Source organism: Podarcis vaucheri (assembly GCF_965113315.1).
Source record: "Podarcis vaucheri genome assembly, chromosome: 14".
Classification (NCBI taxonomy): Eukaryota; Metazoa; Chordata; class Lepidosauria; order Squamata; family Lacertidae; genus Podarcis; species Podarcis vaucheri.
In genome coordinates, this window is record NC_138752.1 from 3635764 (window position 1) to 3648463 (window position 12700).

Genomic DNA, 12700 nt, shown 5'->3' on the forward strand with positions numbered 1-12700 from the left:
TTCGCAGTTATACTCGGAGGAATTGGGGTGTGTTGTGTAAGAAGCTGGCCGCAGCAGCACCTGAGGGCAAAGAGCAACTGTGAGCCTGCAGCCAGCAGTTGACTTAGAACATTCCCCTCTTCATGTTTAAAAATCTAATAGGGATGTTGCCCCTTGTGATGAAAGACAGGGACTTAGTTGATTACAGGGGTTTTAGTAGATTAATTAATGGATCGATTTTGCATATATTTTCATCCAAGTAAAAAGAAAAGGCTTGCTTCCTTTGTTTTGGGTTGCTGCACATGGCTTGCAACATCTTAGAATGGATATTCCCTCCTGAATGAGAAAGGGGGAGAATACCTCTTTTAAGACAGTGCTTTCCATCTGCAGTTTTAATGCTGAGTGGGGGAATCCTGACACCTGACTAATCAGTGCACTTTTTCAGGCATTCAAGTTTGGGGGTTGGTTTTATATAAAAAAAGATGAAGCAAATCAGTTAGACCCTGAGGAGGGAATAAAAATCACGTATCAGAGCATGTTTTGGGGCCAAAATGGTATGCTCATCTTCTGCCAAGTTCCATGCAGCACTGCACACACAAGCAGGTGCACAGAAAACTGTCAGATCTGCTTATACCATCTAGAAGTCTGCCCTTTCTCTCTCAGTTATGAGGTGCCATGGAAGGTTTTCAGCTGGGGCTCCAAGAAGCCAGACTCCAGCATCTTTCCTTCTGAATCACTGGCAGCCTGAGCTCTCTGCTTCAAGGGCACCACGGAGGCTGCAGAACCAGCCTGCCGGAGCAGCCTGTCAGCTGACCTCAAGGGCCAGTCACAGTTTACCCGGCCTTATAAAGCCCTAGTCAAGAGCAAGTTGCCTATGCTTCTGAACACTGCCACACCATTTTAATTATGTAGGATGCTGTCTAAATACCAATTTTTAAAAATAAAATTGCCCCCTGCCTGTCTTTTAATGTGCACCTGCTTTTTGCCCTCTTGCCCTCTACTCCTGCCTTGGTATACAATACCTGCCTGTTTGGACCAGCTTCATCCTTTTTCCCACTTGCACTGACTCCAGCTCCCCCCTGATCCTGGAGCCCAGCTGCCTGGAGCCTGATCCTGGCTGACACGCCCTACTTGTTTCTGAGCAATGAAAGTGGCTGCCTCAAATTCTGGGGAGGGAGAGCACCTGCCCCCCATTTTCCCATGAGGGCTGCTCCTCCTGCTGCTGGCAAAAGATTGCTTGTTTGGTGCGCAAAACCAACATGCAGAAGCAGAAGATGGGTCACCTGGTAGCATCTTTGCTGTTGGCAATTATGTAGATACACTCCCTCTTGAAAAAGGTTTTTTCTATCCAAGCTTTTTGACCCTAAGGAGGGAAGGAAGAAAGAAATAATTTGATGTCACATGGTAGATAGTGATGTTTACCTGAAAAAAGGATGTATTTAAAGACTAGTTTACAAAAATGCAGCACATCTTAAGAGCATCTGTTGTGGTGGCTTTTCCCTACCTCCTATTAACCAGAAAGAGAGGGGCTCCAAAGATCAAATGTAGTCTCAAATGCTGTGTCCTTGCCATAGCTGTCAACTGTTCCCTTTTCTTGCAAGGAATCCTATTCGGAATAAGGGAATTTCCCTTAAAAAAGGGAAAAGTTGACAGCTATGGTCCTTGCATGTGTGAAACTGGGCCCCTTTGATGGGTTGTCCTGACACATGGTAGTAGGTTTGGTTAAATGCGAAATAACAATGATTGAAAGAAGTCAAACGAATCACCCCCCCTCCCCAGAAAAAAAGAACTACAAATACAAAAGAAAAACAAAAGCAGCATAATATATCTTGACGAGACTTAAACCAGCTAAGCAGAGTGCTTAACTTTAAGACTGTTAGGAAAGTCAAATTTTACATTGTACTGTGGAGACGGAGTCCTGCATTAAGTTCTACTACTACAAGTAGGTTGGGTTAAGTTAGATGAATTCAATTTATACATTGCTTCCCACTTTAAAAAAAGTCTGGAACCATTTTACAACCAAAGTATTTTTAAAAAAACACTCAGTAAGAATCACATAAGCAGTATTTAAACAAAACAGCAACCAGATTTAGCAGTACAGTGTCATATCATTGGTGCTGCACAAATGCCTAGGAAATGTCTTTGTTAGCACCAGAATTATAATAAAATTATGATAACATTGGTGGGTCTCCCTGGGAAGAGCATTCCATCAACCGGGTGAGGTGGGGGCTACTGCAGAGAAGACCTGTTTTCTCATTGTCCCCCTCTGGGCCTCCCTCAATGGGGACACGCAGAGAAAGTCCTCAGGATCCGGGCAGAATCCTATGGGGGAAAGGTATATTATATCTAGCAGCCAACTAGGAATACAAGACACTGCCCTATATACCAGGCCAGATTATTTGTCTAACTAATGCATACCCTCCAACATTTCTCCGATGAAAATAGGGACGGCCAATTCCATAATAATAATTTTACTATTTATACCCCACACATCTTACTGGGTTGCCCCAGCCACTCTGGGCAGCTTCCAACATATTTTAAAACATAACAAAACATTAAACATTAAAAAAACTTCCCTATACAGGATTGCCTTCAGGCGGCTTGGGGGTCAGATAACTCCATACCCTTCAACATTTCTCCACTGAAAATAGGGACATCCTAAGGAAAAGTGGGACATTCCGGAATCAAAACAGAAACTGGGATGATGTCTGTAAATCTGGGACTGTGCCTGGAAAAAAGGGACCCTTGGAGGGTCTGCTAATGTATTGCTTTCTCTGATGGGCAGAAGCTCCCCTGAGTCCTAGGAGAGGGCAGAAAAGGCTCTTGCCTTTTCCATTGCCTGCTTGTCTGAGTCTTCTAACTGGAATGGCAGGGGTTGAATGTGGGGGCTTCTGCACACAAAGCATAGCCTCTGGCACTGAGCTATACAGTACTGGCTGGAATACAGACCTATACAGACCTACAGCTGGAATCAAAGCAAACCCACAGAGCAGCCTCTGCCAAACTGTGCCCTCCAGCCTGGACCAGCTGGGGTTAATGGAGTTGTACAGGTATAAATGGACAATTCTCCCAATGGAGAGATGTACAGCCCGCAAGGGCCAGTATCGGGACCTGCACATTTTAACTTGTTCATAAATGATCTAAAGTTAAGGGGTGAGCAGTGAGGTGGCCAGGTTTGCAGATGGTACCAAATTGTTCAGGGTGGTTAAAACAAAAGAGAGATTGTGAAGAGTTGCAAATAGACCTCTCCAAACTGAGAGAATGGGCAGTAAAATGGCAAATGCAATTCAGTGAACCAGGAACAAGATTTGGGGCCATAGTTAACAAAGATGTTAAACCAGTGCGCACCATGGGTAATTTTTGCTATTAACTTGCACAGAAGAAGGAAGAAAGTGCACGTCCCCAGATTCCAGTAATCCAAACCATTCATTATCCCAAACTAGGATTCCTTGTTCTGTGTTTTCTCAAATGGTGATGTTTCTAAACCCAGGTGCTTGGGAACAAAAGTAGCCCTGACGAGGTGGTCACAGGTAGCAAAAGCAGAATCTATAGGTAGCTTCTGTTCTGAGTGTGGGGGTGCACCTTCTGTTCATAAAGAAATATCATTGTCCTCTCACTGTCTGGGATAGATAAGACATTTACACATGATGAGGTATAGAAATATAATATTCTCCTTTCTGGGCAGCTGGAAAGAGGTTTTACTGTCCCAGAATAATTTTGGAAGGTTTATCCATGACTAAAATATCTCTGAATCTATTACCTGAAGACTATGGCATGTGAATGGGGTGGGGTGGAAATGGGATGGGATTTTCTGGGCCCAGAGGACTGTATATGTAGATTGGATCCTGCTACAGTTATCAAAGGTGGCTCAAATTTCCATAAAATGGATATCACATACAAATTTGAACCCTCTTTTCCAGGTGCAGACAGTGTCAAAAATCAAGCAGGGGTCACACACAGGTAGCGAGAGGCCCAAAGACAGAAAATCAACAGGTAAATCATTCCCCATAATTATAGCTCCATACATGTCATTCCAAAAAGCTTACTCTGCTTATTATCTGCCGGTGAAGAGGTCCTTTGGGAACTCTTTACAGTCTCTTTTAACAAAGCTGTTAAAAATACATCCAGTGCTGACCACAAAATCTCCTCTAATGCCGACCTTAAACCATGCAAAGATCTCAAGTTTCATGATTTGCCAACTAGTTGTGTTTCTGGAAGTCTTTCACCAGCTGATATTAGGCTGGCGATACAAACGTTCCATGCAAGACTGTGCCTGGTGTTTCAAATAGAGGAGTGTCAAAAGTGATTTAAAATTTACAGCAATTCTGTGCAGATGCTCCAGCTTGGATAAATTCAAGATCTAAATGCAGACATACCTCGTTTTATTGTGCTTTGCAGATAATGCTCCTCACAAGGACGCGGGTGAAGCTGCAGCAGCCCAGCCTCCCACACCCCGACTGCCGCCCCTCTTCTGGCCATGGGAGTGGAGCTGGCGAGGGCTGGAGCCGGGTCCCCCCCTCCCCCTCTGCAGCCAGGGTGGCCTGGCATAACAGACTGCACTGTCTTGGAAATATGACGTTCAGATGCCCTGGGAAACAACTTTCTCACTTTACTGTGATATTTGCTATACTGTATTGTGGTGGTCTGAAACCAAACCCGCAAGATCTCTGAGGTATGTCTGCAGTTTAAAAGCAACCTTGTGTTTCTTTGTTGTGGGTATTTAGGAATACTTCATAATAAATATATCATTCCCCCCCTTTTCTTCATTTTTGAGCAAAAAGGATTTGAAATACCCACTCAGCTCACTGGATGTCCTTGGGCCAGTCACTATCTCTTAGCCTAACCTACCCCACAGGCCTGTTGTGAAGACAAAATGGGAAAGGGAGAGGAAGAGGTCCACTGTTATCGTTTTACATAATAACAACAAAAACCTATAAACACTTGTGTTTATACCAGCAGCATTCACCCACCCTTGAGAACCCCCATACAGGGGCGCCGCGCAAGGGATGCCAGAGGGGCCATGGCCCCAGGCATGGATTTTTGAGGGGGTGCAAAGCAGGAGCCCTGGGCCGCACTGGGGGCATTGGCATGGGGGCGCCTGGTTTGTGCCCGTCAAGTGCCGTGTCAGCTGGGTCAGGCTCTCCCCTGCGCAGGTGGGCAGGTGGCACAGCACAGCCCTGCTTGGTCGCTCTGGCAGTGTCAGCAGCGAGGGCTGAGGTGCTGGGGTGGGCTCCTTCACCCTCCGCGCTTCACCCGCTGGGGTGCTTACACCCTTGGCATGCCCACCTGCCAGTCTGTGTGCGTGCACTGGTCTGGGACATGTGTGCCTGTGTCGGACACCTTGAGCTCATGCAGTGCCGCTCCCCCCATATTACCACAGCTAATCACACACCCACACACATTACCAACCCCCCTCCAACCGCTACATTTCCCTAGAAGAAACAACACCACATGTGGAGATTGGACCATAACAACCCTCCAGTCTTGGAGCACACAGGGAACATTCCCTCCTAGTCCAACACTTTAACTGTTGCACCACAACATACACATTGTTGTATGCATTTTTGTATAAAGCACATTTAAAACAATTCCCCTCAATATAATGCATTTTTGTACATTATTTTCACTGATACGTGCATTTCGTGCACATTTCCCCCGAATATATTCCCCCCTTTAAAAGAAGCATTCCTACGTTGGAGAACTGCATCACAAAATTTGGAAAAATTCAAATGTTAAAGAACAGCTGTTTTGGTATGCATTTTGGTTTGGGAAGTGTGATTTAGGTAGGTCCACATCAACAAGCAAAGCCAACTAATTTCTTCCCATGGCTGGTACCTGCCTACTGCATATTCCTCATGATAATGAGAAGACAAAAGCAGGTGCTATAAATCACTGGAATGAAAAGCTAACCAACATATGTACAGTAGGCCTTTGAAGTTTCACTGCTGTAGGATGCTTAATCCTCTTACCAAAAACTTGATTATAATCCACTGAAAACACTGTAGTGAAAACATATACAGTCTTAGAGAAATGGCATCTTCTTGGTTTGGCTTCACCTCTACACAGTAGTGGGATGCCCAGGGGATGTTCTGCAAGATGAAGTCTTCCTGGGTGTTTGGGGAAACTAAGTATCCTTCCAGCAGGAGCCTTTGCATGAAGGAACACAGAAAGGATTATGGCAGATTAATGGCAGTGTTCAGGGGTTTACCCTGCTCAACAGGAGAGGAAAAGATGTAGCACAGCCAGCAAGGTCACTATCAACCGCGACACCAAATTTTATGCCAAAGTTTAAGCCACTTTGGAAGTGCATCTCGGGTCAGTGGTTAACAATGGACTGTCCTCTTGTGTCAGCATCACCATCATCATGCAGCTCCCAAGAGGATGCAACTGGAACCTCTTTTGTTGAATTTCTTACTAGCTGGCTGTTTTTGATGTACAGAGTGGAGGCGGCTCAACCATGAAGCTTCCCTTGGGGTGCCATGTAAAGGCCAGGGAATAACTGCTTGCTTGGATGATGCATGCAGGCTAGAAAGACAAACTCACATGGGATGGTCCCTTCCCTTCCAGAATTAAAAGCAAGCCAGCGTTTGAGGATCTGCATGGTTCTGACACCAGCTGCCTGCCACTTTGTGCCTCCTGCCACCTCTACCTCCTGCCCCCTGGCAACAAGGGTTGGTTTTCCCCCATCAGAATCTATTGCAGGACCCCACCAGCTACCACTGGCCAGGGCTCCTTTTACGATGCTTAAGAGAGGGTAGAAATATATGGCATGAGAAATATGCAGGGTGGGGAGGGGGTTACCTCCTTAAATATGAACCATGGCCAGTTTTGGAGACAATATACTTCCTCCATGAAATAACTTTGGAGAAAAGCAAGTTTTGTTTTGTGTGTTTTTTTAGCACCAATCCACAAAGTCACAATTCTGGTCATGAATCTTTCCATCGAAATCTGCCTGGATCTTATGGCCCCTCCAAAATATTCTAGCAGCTGACTCCAAATATTTTTTAAAGGTGTGTGCATGTCCTCATTTAGTTACCACCCAAATTAAATTTTAAAGACATATTTGGATATTTCCTGGTCAGGAGAAGGTTCACAATAATTTCAGAGGAAGCAAGCAGCGTTTCAATAACTTCTGAAAAATTGTGTTTGCCTCCACACATTTGTGACTTACGGAGAACAGTCTGTTTTGTTAATTAGTCCAGTGGATGTTGTCTGCTTCTTGCCTACACTGATTGTCCTATTGGAAATTTTGAGTCAATGAAGAAATTATCCATTCACATCTGGAATGAGAACTTCTGACTGACTAAATTTTGCCAAGAGCAAAATCAAGGTAAATTTGGAGGTTCCTTCCGAGGAGAAATATTGGAAGAATTTAAGATAAGCATGAATTTTGTTTGGAAGACTGTGGCTATTTCTCAATATGTGGTGGTGGTCACTGCACATCCCTGGCAAACACCAATGAGGTCAGGGTTTTTAAATCCTAGAGACTGGAAGGAGCTATAGATTTGGGGAGGTGTTGCAAAACCAAGGTCTCATTCCATCATTCCCACACATATTCATGAAAGCATCTTTAGCATGCTGGACTCTAAACTTCACTGCTGCTCTATCCTATCTTTCAGAGTAATTCTGCCAGATTCAACAAACCGAAAGGTAAATCACTGCAGCTCTTGCACCCTCTTTTTCAACATCCAAAATTAGATATTTCATCATCATCTTAATAAACAAAATGCACGTAAATAAGTTTCAGTGGCAATGATGAAATAACATGGAATTTGAAATAAGTCAGCCTACCTGTTATTCTGCAGAACATTTTACTTTGAAGAATGGAAAGATGGTGGACACTGAACAGAGATAACCAGAATTAAAGTTTAAGCTTTGTCCCACTTTCCTTTCTATTGCTTACAGAGTTGTTTAATCTCCTCTAAAGGCTAGGACTCCCAGTCTTTCTGAAGTCCACCAGAATCCTCACTTTAAGAAGAGTGTCTCATATGATAAGCATGTGAGTTGATTCTTTGTTCAAACCAGTCTCATGACTCTTTTCAAAGGTAATCCTTTAGACGTCTCATGACTCTTCATCTCCCTGCCCAGAGGGAGTTTCCATCTCATGCCAGAACGAGGCACAACATACTGACTTTGATAGCACCCAAATCTCCAATTTGTTAAATCTTCTTTCCCTTTTCCAAACAAGTAGCTTTGAGCAACTTGTAAGAATGCTGGCTCAACAGAAAAGGCCAGCTGGATTTTGGAAGCTTGCAACTTCTAATCTGAAACACACCCTCTCTGTTCTGCTGAAATTTCACCGCTATATGCATAATTGGGACAATTGGACCTAATAGCCCTTTATGGGGTTCTCATTAGGTGCACAGCTCAACATTCTTTGGAAAAAGGGGAAAGGAGGGCATATAGCATTAATTCTATCTAATCCTTTTTTGAGCAAAATGAACTTGGGCTGGATGTCAACATGGAAAGCAGTCAATAGGCCATACAACTGGGAACAACCACACATATCCCGCCCTCATACAGCATCATTACTGCTGTGTGGCTGAGCTGGTTTTGGAATATGGCTGCCAACTTTAAATAGCAAGCGACAGCGTTTGGTGTTAGCATAGTTGTTATCGCTACTACAGGGAATGGTACAAAAAGAAATATATTGGCTTGAGCTGCACCCAATAGCAATCAGGAGTGCCAGCTTGGCCCTGCGACCATGGGTGCCTGGGGCCATGGGTGCCATGCAGCATGCATGGCCCTGGCACTGAAATTTGTGGTGTCTGGCACCTTCATGGGGAATTTTGTGGGTGTTTGGGCACCCAGGGCTCCAGCACCTATGATTCAGGGCACTGATTTTCTGTTTAGCTCAGTATTGTCTGCTCTGGCTGGCAGCAGCTGTCCAGGCAGATATCTACCCTTGGCCTGCTCTCTTTGAAGTGGAAACACTAGGGGACTGGACCTGGGACTATTTGCATGCAAAGCCTTAGCCACTCCTGCGTGTATACAAGCCCAAAGTTCAATGCAGATCTTTCTAGCTAAACAATCACAAACTACATCTCTGTTCCTCAATAACCTGCTTCTCAGGGCTGTTGTGAGAGTCAGGAGGGGGACACCAAGCCCCTTGTGGGTAGGAGTGGGGATTAACACATAGTAAATAAATGCACAATATCATGTGGGAACATATTGCTCAGAACACAGAGATCAGCAGCTGCTAGTTGCCCCAGATGCTCAGACAGCCGATAGGGGAAGGCTGCCCCCTATTCAGCAGAATTATTGCATTGCATGACACTTCCCTTAAATGCAACAATCCCTTCCACTCAGCACTACTCCAACAATATTCTAGACTCTGGTTAGCAAAGGGTGTTTCACTTGCAAACATAGTATCCACCTGGGGAGAGGACACATAGCTCTTCATGGTCACATGAAGCTGCCTTAGGATGACCCAAACTTTTGGATCACCTGGTCCACTGCCTACCAGTCTGGCTGACACTAACTCTCTAGGGGCCATAGGTCTTCACCAGTTCTGTTACCTGAAATCTATTGTGGAGCTGTCAAGGCATGTTCTGTACTCAGGCTACATGCTCCACTACTGAGCTATCACTTTTCACTTCCTTGGCATTGGCAGATAGAAGGTTCTCTACTAGCAAAGGCTGAGGTGGGTGATCTGCTTGAGAAAAATTAAGAGCTGCTGCTGCTGCTGCTGCTGAACCAATGGATGGACCAAGGAGCTGTAAGGCATTTTCAGGCGATGCTGAGGCATAACGTTGTAGAGAAGCCAGAGCAGAATGGAAGTGCATTGCTTTACATTTATTTGTCAAATTTCTTTCATTAAAGCTTTTTTAAATAAGAAAACCCACAGTGCTACTTACAGATCAATAAAAAAGGACAATCCTTGGCCTGTGACTTACAAACTAAAATACATGGCACAAAAGGAAAAAGATGAGGAGGAAAGATGAAAACAAGCAAACTCAGACACCAGTTCTTAATGTTAAATGCAGGTGCTCCGGAGTTCAGATCAGATGACACTGGGCTAGACAGGCCAAAGGCCTGATTCACAATAAAGCAGCTTCCCATGTTGATCTGTGCTCTCACTCAGGTCCCGAATATTGATAATCGGGTTTGCACAGGATGGGTGGGCTGTGCCCTTTATTGTCCTAACTTGAATTGACAATAAACTCATGCCGGGTCAGAGCAAAGTACAGACTGAATAGTCGAAAGGAATGCTGACGGTGAATGGCCAAAGAGCCAGCCTCCCAGGGAAACTGCAGTGATACAGAAATTAGCCTTCATGGATGCCTGCACTTAGACTGTGGGTAGGGCTGTCAGGCTTGGAGCTTGTTTAGGAGGATGGCTTGACATAAATGGCATGGTTTGCCCGCTGTAGAGCAAGTCCTCTTTCCCTTGCTTGCAAGGAGAGCTGGGTGCAAGAGCGGAATCCACAAGGGCCCATTGGCACCATCTGGAAACGGGCAATGATGTTTGCACTCGAGGGGGCAGAGGATCTACAGTGTAATGGGAGACATGGAGTAGGGGCTTTGGCTTCTCTTAGTTTCTCAGTTTTCCAATCCTAAGATTGGTTCTCCACATTTCCACATCTATTTGTGATTGCTTTCTTTTTTAAGTCCTCATGCACATTTTTAAAATAAGAAAACATTTTTGCAACACTATTTTATAATAATGACATTATTTTTTATTATTTGTACCCTGCCCATTGGCCTGGGTTGCCCCGGCCACTCTGCACAGTTTCCAACACATAAAACATAATAAAACATCAAACATTAAAAACCTCCCGATACAAGGCTGCCTTCAGATGTCTTCAGATGTCAGATGTCCTTCAGGCTGGACGTTGAGGGTGGAGGTGCTCCTTCAGGTATACAGGGCCAAAGCCGTTTAGGGCTTTAAAGGTCAGCATCAACACTTTGAATTGTGCTTGGAAATGTAGTGGGAGCCAGTGTAGATCCTTTAGGACTGGCAGCCACCCCAAGTCACCAGTCTGGAAGCCACGTTCTGGATTAGTTGTAGTTTTCAAGTCACCTTCAAAGGTGGCCCCACGTAGAGCATATTGCAGTAGTCCAAGCAGGAGATAACCAGAGCATGCACCACTCTGGCAAGACAGTGCACCCTTATTTGCCCTTATGCAGTGCAATCTCATATGTTATTTTCACGAAAGCATTATAATTATAATTATTACTACTAGTAGTATATTGCCCTTCATCCGAAGATCTCAGGACGGTTCACAGCATAATATCAGCACTTTTAGGCACACTTTACCCTTGCATGTGCATTTTTGTATACATTTGTCTGCTGGGGAAATGCATTGCAAAATTTGGAGAAGTGCTAATTTTGAAGGATTGCTGTGTTTCAGCTCATATATTGTTTGGGGAGCTAGTTAGCTTATAAGTGGGAACTGAATCCAATGTCTCTTTCACCTGGAGTGCATGTGCAGATGTCTGACCCCCACAATGCATCCTCCTCAGAAACAATTACAGAAATTTGATGCACATGTAGCACGCATTATGCTTTCTTCCATGTGGTCTCACATCAGTAAAATATCCTCTGAAAATAGGACAAGCCATGTTTCCGGGTGACAATAAATAATGGTTCTGCCTTATTTTGCACTAGCCAGACATCAACTGAAATACTATGTCCAATTCTCAGCACTGCCCTTTAAGAAGGATGTGGATAAAGGAAGGAGATGAAGATGTTGGAAAACAAGTCCTGTGATGAATGGTTGAAGGGACTGGGAAAGTTTAGCTCAGAGAAGACTGTGAAAGGTGGGGTATTATCACCCTCTTCCATAAACCTGAAGGGGCTGTCACAGAGAAGAGAGCAATGATCTGCTCTCTGATCCATAATTCAGGACTAGATCTAATGAGGGCATATTTCAGTTGAACATTAAGAGAGGCTTCTTGACTGTAGGAGCAGTTTGCTATCTAGAGGAGTGGGGGAGCCTTCCCTGACTGGAGGCCGTCCAACAGGAGGTGGGTAGCCGTCTCCTGGGGATGTTTCATCTCTGAGTTTACTGTGCTGCGTAAGGAGATGACCTAAAACTCACCTACTCTCTACTAAGAATGGGGGAGAAATTCAATTTGGTTCAGATTTTCAGAACAATATACAAACTGAAACACAGCCTTCAAAATGTGCACTTCTCTAAATTCTCTAAATGTGGTGTTCCAACCTAATAATGTGTATAAAGGCATGCTTGTCTGATCCAAAACACCTACCCACCCCACTCACACATGAAAACAGCGACCACCACAGCCAACCACAAATGAACAACCACACCCTAGGCCAACCCCAACCTCTCTCACCACCAAAGGAACACAAGTGAACAGCAAAGAACCTGCACAAGCAATGCTGACACCAAACCCCACATATATTAAGTAAAATAGAAACATCGCCACCTGACCCCACCCCCACTCATCTTTCTCCCCATCCACCTCTTTCCCCCTTTCCTTCCTAATGTCTCAACAAATGAAACCGATTTGTAAAAATGTTACATGGGGGAAAAAATATAAGAGAGGGACATTGCACACACTTTTGTAAATTAAGAAAATCTTTAATAAAAAAAAATAAAGGCATGCTTGTTAGAGGAAGTGTACAAATATTACTTTAAAAATACAAAAAAGTGAATGCACAGGGGGGAATTGCTTGCAAGAATGTATACATCAGACAAAAATGCATTAAAAATGTGTACATCGGGAGAAATTTGCACTAAAATGCTGACAAATTT

At 44.3% G+C, this 12700-nt stretch overlaps 1 long non-coding RNA gene across 1 annotated transcript; it reads right to left on the reverse strand.

The window, feature by feature from the left end:
• Window position 1: 1 nt before the first annotated feature.
• Window positions 2-7973, reverse strand: LOC309518228. Its single transcript, XR_014213386.1, has 3 exons — window positions 7771-7973; window positions 1263-1342; window positions 2-60 (listed from the first exon to the last, which is right to left on the reverse strand). It is a non-coding gene; the product is annotated as an uncharacterized lncRNA (long non-coding RNA).
• Window positions 7974-12700: the final 4727 nt, after the last annotated feature.